The 6,005-nt window shown below is 48.6% G+C and overlaps 1 pseudogene; it reads right to left on the reverse strand.

Moving 5' to 3' along the window:
- Nucleotides 1-2,431, reverse strand: part of LOC112552028 — a 7,491-nt pseudogene extending 5,060 nt beyond the window's left edge.
- Between the last annotated feature and the right edge of the window lie 3,574 nt (nucleotides 2,432-6,005).

Below are 6,005 nucleotides of genomic sequence, written 5' to 3' on the forward strand. Positions count from 1 at the left end.
TGCCTACCTGGCTGGGGTCACTTGAGCCCAGTTTCCCTCCTCCCCAGGCAGGGGGTCGGACTTGAAGATCTACAAGGTCCCTTCGACCCTACTTCTATGATTCTACGATTCTATGACACAACTAAATCAATGTCACACTCTGTAGAAGAAAGGATGATGGTGGAAGAAACATCAAAGAAAAATGAACACACACAGAAGACCACTGATCGCTGAAGGAAAGGAAAGGAGATAGTGAACAATCATTATTCCAATGTTCCCAAGCTATTTTCAAATTATCTGGCCCTAGAAACAGATGCTTTCCTGACCCATGCTTAGTTCCACTCCAAAACTGCAGCATGGGCAATGTGACAGAAATTGTCCTGGAAGCTGGGACTAGCAACATCTTGGTTCATGAGCAGGGTGGGGTTTTCACTGACATAAGTTCACTGGTCTCATCACAGAACCAGTGCTGGCAACATTCAGCCCACTTGAAAACTACAGGGAATTAGGTCTAGTTCAAGATCTCAGGATGGGAAGTGAATTAGACAGTGACTCTGTATCAGGAATGCATTGCACAGACCTGAATGAACAAATAATTCCTACGTATCCTTCACTGGGCTGTAGTCAATCTCTTCATACACGACCTCAGAGAAGGGCTGCATGACGTTTCTGGACCCTGAAAGCAAAAAGTAAGCGGTTATTCGAACAGGAGGTGGGAAACATTATTAAACCTTCAAATCAGTGTGGGACTATCAGCAGTTCTGCTTCATTTTCACGCCATAAAATAACTCAGTCTAGACAACTAACGTGTCCCCTTTAAAACCTTCTCTTTGGAGATGTTTCCTTATCTGTTCCACGCTCACAAAATCTCTCCTCCTAAAATGTCCATTTTCCTTTCATTTCATTACTGCATATTATTGCCCACACAGCAACTTCAATAATTCCTCTCCCAACAGCAAGTTTACATTTCAGGAGTAACAACACTTATTTCTTTGCTTTATGATGTTGTTGTAGTTGAAGATGCATTTGTCTGTAAGATTCAGTCCTCCGGTGAGTATAATGCATTATCCACTCTTGCTCAAAACTGTTCTTCACTAGGACTGCCATTGATCCAGTTTTATAGAGGACAGCCCAGTTTTCTGCTACTCTGTCCTATGGATATGAAACCGGAAGACTTTATGTCAGACTGGTGGAAGTCTGCAGAGGGAAATAGAGGACATAAAGGTATCCAGTTTCATATCAATAGGAAAGAGGACAGAGTAACAGAAAACTGGGCTGCCCTCTATAAAATTCGATGAATGGCCACCCTATTCTTTGCACATCCATAGTCTCAAAATTTTCCACAGTATATCCAATTGTTCTAGGTCATTATTGCTCACATTTTTGCCTCCATTGGCCTGATGAATAACATGGCTCCACTTCGCAGGATGGAACATGCACTGTGCCAGCCCTTTACACCAAGATCTGGCCTGGGGCTCCATGGTGCCAATGCTGGCCAGGTATGGGCAGTCCAATGCTGGCCAGGTATGGGCTGTCCAATGCTGGCCAGGTATGGGCAGTGGGGGAGGGAGGAGGGGCAGAGCCCAATCCTGGCATGGTGGAGATGGTGAAGGGATCTGTGCCACACTGTCCACCTCAAATCAGGCTCCAGGGCTCCATGCTCCCCAACCCCGGGCCCCACACACTGGAATCAGACCCTGCCCCACCCTGCATGCCTGAACTAGCACTCAGAGCCACAGTCAGCAAGTCTACCCACAGGATCGTTTGGGAACCCAACAGGTTGGACGGCAGAGCACTGTGGGCTGGATCTGGCCCACAGGCTAAGGGTTGAACACTCCTTTCTAGGGGCTTTTCCACTATTTCCCTCTTCCATCTCATACTCCACAACTCTCCCTGCAACTTCAAAGGGGTACATCCATATCATTTAAACCCACTGGTACACACCTTTCTGCTGTGCTCTGGCATTTCGCACCAGCCCAGCCACAATGATTAGCAATAATTAGGACCAAGCAGAGAAGGACGCCCAGAATAATGCAGATGACAGTGGGCACCATGTCTCCCCCACTGTCTGTGGCAGGTGGATGTGAAAGGAAACAAACATAGGAGCAGTAGAAACTATTCTCTGAAAGACAAATTAATCTCAAGTGAACATGCCCAGTTTTTATTCTACTGTATGTGGCCAAAAGGTCAAATACTGAGAGACAGGAGAGGAACTCACATGGTAGAGCGAGAGTCAGTAGCCCAGGCACATCAGCGAAAAGCCACTGAGCAGGAAAGTCTATTGGTTGGCGTGCCCTTCATGACCCACCCCAGGTGCCATTACCTCATAGATATCAGACTTTCGGTCAAGAAGCTCCTTCTCCCAGAGCACAGGTTACAGGTCATCTCTCAGGAAAATGCAGCACTTATTGGAAGGGGGTTCTTTACCTGTTCCCTTCAGGGAAGCTGTCATTCCTGTTGCATCTGCAAAGGGAAATAGAAGAAGGGTTGGAGTCTGAAAGAAGGGAGAGGTAAAGCATTATCTACCAAAGGGATGGTCCCTCTGTGTGGCTGCAGGTGGAACTGGCACATCACATATATGTTCTCCCTTCAAGCGGGCAGGGACAGTGCTGGGCCAACTGAGAAAGAAGTCCCCCTGTGCTTTAGGAGCAGTGGAGACAACAGTAATAAACTGGAACACCGGAGCCTCAGATGAGAGCAGGTGCTCCATGGGCTGAAACCTGGGCACATCTGGACCCTCCAAGGTTACACCCCTCACCATCCGTTCCTGTGGCCAAGGAATGGGGGACAGATATGTGGCCAGGGAGGCGTATCCAACACCCCTCCACAGAAAGCTCCAAGCTTTCTAACTACCCTGTCACTCACTGTTACTGCTGCCAAGGGGCTGCCAGTTCTTACTGCATAATGTATTGAAGAGAGATCCACAGTGCAAATAACTAGATTAGCTTTATTCATTATGCCCAGGTGATAAGGCTACCTGACAGAGGGATGTGTGCAAGGACAACAGTTTCAAAGTTTTCCACCATTATGCATTTTATATACAAATACATATACACTATTAAGCCAATGATTAGCTAACGCAGTTAGTTACATAGGTGCATTTCCTGAATAGGTAATATCTGCCACCAGAATTATTTTTGCTCCATAAATCTCCGTGAACTATAATTTAGTTTGTTATAATTCTGCTTTCCCACCTAATGGCTGGCCCACTCCTACCTGATCCTTCCCAGCCATATTTGGAGCCTCCTTAGGTAGTCTAACAGTTCCCCATCCTCTGAAGATATAGACCACCAAGAAGAAAGCAATCTCAGCCAGGAAATTGCTGTCACCTTTCTACCACTATTCAAATTTCCATAGCAGCAAAATGTGAAAGCAAACACACGTCCATATTCTCTGTCACACCACAAATACTCAGGTTTGTGGCACAACTGAAAGTAGTAATAGATCAGGTGGTTTTATAACAGCCCCAGTATTTTTGCTTATGGAAGAAGTGCTCAGGAAGCATAAACCTGCCCAGGCACTCCTGGCTCTCTGAGGCAGGTGCTCCTCAGGATGGAGGGGGCTGATCCTGCACACCCCAGGAATTCCCAGGCAGGATTGGCCCCTCAAGCCTTAGAAACCCCTGCCTTGCTTTCCCAGCTTTCCCAGTGTGGCGGTCGAGTGGTAGGCCGAGCTGTGGCCAGCAGCCTGAAACGGCAGGCGGGTACTTTTACCGATGGAGCAAATTAGGCACAGAAGCGTACTGGTTGAACAAAGAGATTGTTTTCCCAGTGTGGCGGTCGAGTGGTAGGCCGAGCTGTGGCCAGCAGCCTGAAACGGCAGGCGGGTACTTTTACCGATGGAGCAAATTAGGCACAGAAGCGTACTGGTTGAACAAAGAGATTGTTTACTTACACCACTGATGTACGGGCGCAGGCAGAGTTGACTAGCTTAGTTGCAGTTACAAATGCAGAAAAGACACTCTCAAAGATGCGAGAGAAACAAGATGAGACGAGAAGAAATTTCTGTAACCGGGTTACGGCGGTACCGGCGTCGGGGGTACGTCGGGACAGTCGAGGACGGGGAGTCGTTGGTGGGTGATCAGTCCGCCAAGTTCACTCCGAGATGTGCGCGGAGTTCTCCGACTTGGGAAGAAACTGTTCTAACTTTTATATGGCTAGCGAGCCAATCACTAGTCACCAAACATGAATCATTTATAACTGGCCAATGGTGGTGCGCGTGTCTGCATAAAGTTGGCGGGAACTTTTCACTGCACCGGGGTTTTCTACCGCAGCGGAAAATTCCACTGTGGTTGGAAATTCCACAGCGTTATGGGCATCAAATCAATGAAACATCCACTGTGACAAAGGCACTCAACTCATTTGGTTATGACATGCCCCCCTGCCTATGGCATAGTTGGAACTAGACCCCATCTAAGCCGTTTAAGTCATCATCGTCTCGCTCGAGGGGTTCATATGGCAAACGGGTGTACACATAAGCAAACAATAAATCAAGTTCGTTCTCAATAGACCAGATTAAATAATAACCAATACAAACACAAATACACATAACTAGATTAGTTACAAAAAGTTCAACTACAAGGGTTTCGGTGGGTGTCATGGCGATGTCATACATCGGGCTCCTGCGTCTCTGGCCGCGGGTCTTCTCTTTCTCTCTCTCTCTCGGTCTGCTACCATCACGTATCCTGAGTCTTGAACCTGTGAAGAAAAAGTTTCTGAGCAGTTAATTGTTAGCTGTAAACAACAGAATAACCAGTCATGGTGGGCAACAATTTTGCCGCTATTTCTCGCCCTCTTTAAAGCACACGAAATAGGTGCTCAGATATGGTTTCACTTGGACGATCTTTCTCCTGTACACTTGTGGACTCGTTCTTTGGCTCTTCAGCACATTGAAAGCCTAGCTCGCATGCTAGCTGCCATTGTCCCTCGTCTCCTAGGATGCGCAGCTGCCGCTTAGCGAGCCTAGAATGGTGTAGGAGAAATCCAAACATGGCTCGTTCTTCCGGTGTCCTCTACAGCAATGATTGCTGTGTTCATCGAGAGTCAGATTCATAACGTCTCGTGTCTTGGGCCTCGATCAGGGATGCAGTAGATCGATGTTCCGAGTCGCTGGAGGTTCTTATGTCCAGCTTCATAAGGATCCGCAGTCGCGAGAGTCGACCTAAGAGATCACTCGCAGGTTGACCAGCCACTGGGTTGAGGAAAAGCCAGAGCGCTACGGTATTCTCTCCTCCATAGACTTCCACGCAGGTCTCTATAGCTTTGAGGGTTGCCGGGACGGCTCTAGGGTTTCTTAAATGGCGGTGAGGCCATCTTCCATTGCATTGAGCCTGTGTTAGTCCCAGGTGATGCACTCTTGGGTTCCAAGAGCAGTATGAAACCCCTACTATAGCCAGCAGAAGCTGTTCCGCACTGGCTTTTCCCGGTTTACCGTCATGCCACACGTGAGACTTGTGGCAAACTTGGCCTGCAACAAGCCCTGGAAGCAGGATGGGCCAATGAGCGTTACTCGCTACCACATCTAGATCGGTGGCATGCCCCCCACTCCATGAGGCTTGGCGGGTTAGAAAGTCAGCCTCCTCTAGGTTCAGCATGTCTGGCCCGAACTCCACAACTAGGCATCCCAGCCATACAGCTAGCGGTTCTTCAGGTCTTATTCTTGATTCTTGGCACAATTCCTGCAGTTCTTCTCGCATGCGGGTGCGGTATGCAGTGGCAGTGCGGGCTGCACCCTGTGCCTCGATGACTCGTCTCGCTAAAACCACGGGGTGAACAGCTACTGAGAGAGCATATGTATCTATTGGAAGGAGTGGATACAACCCCTCCCTTCCGCAAGAGGGCCGGAACATCGAAGATGATGTCACCTCAGGGGGCGAGGCCGCGGGTCGCGTCACCGCCCCTTCTTCCCCGGAACTTTCCACGTGCTTCTCTTCTTCTCCAGTGCCATCTTGGAATGGCGGCGGCTCGGGGTTTTCTTTTACCGCCGTCTCTTTGGCCGCCCAAGCAGCGTTGAGCAGTTGGGCTTCT

This window comes from Alligator sinensis, unplaced genomic scaffold (genome assembly GCF_000455745.1).
Source record: "Alligator sinensis unplaced genomic scaffold, ASM45574v1 scaffold537_1, whole genome shotgun sequence".
NCBI lineage: Eukaryota > Metazoa > Chordata > Crocodylia > Alligatoridae > Alligator > Alligator sinensis.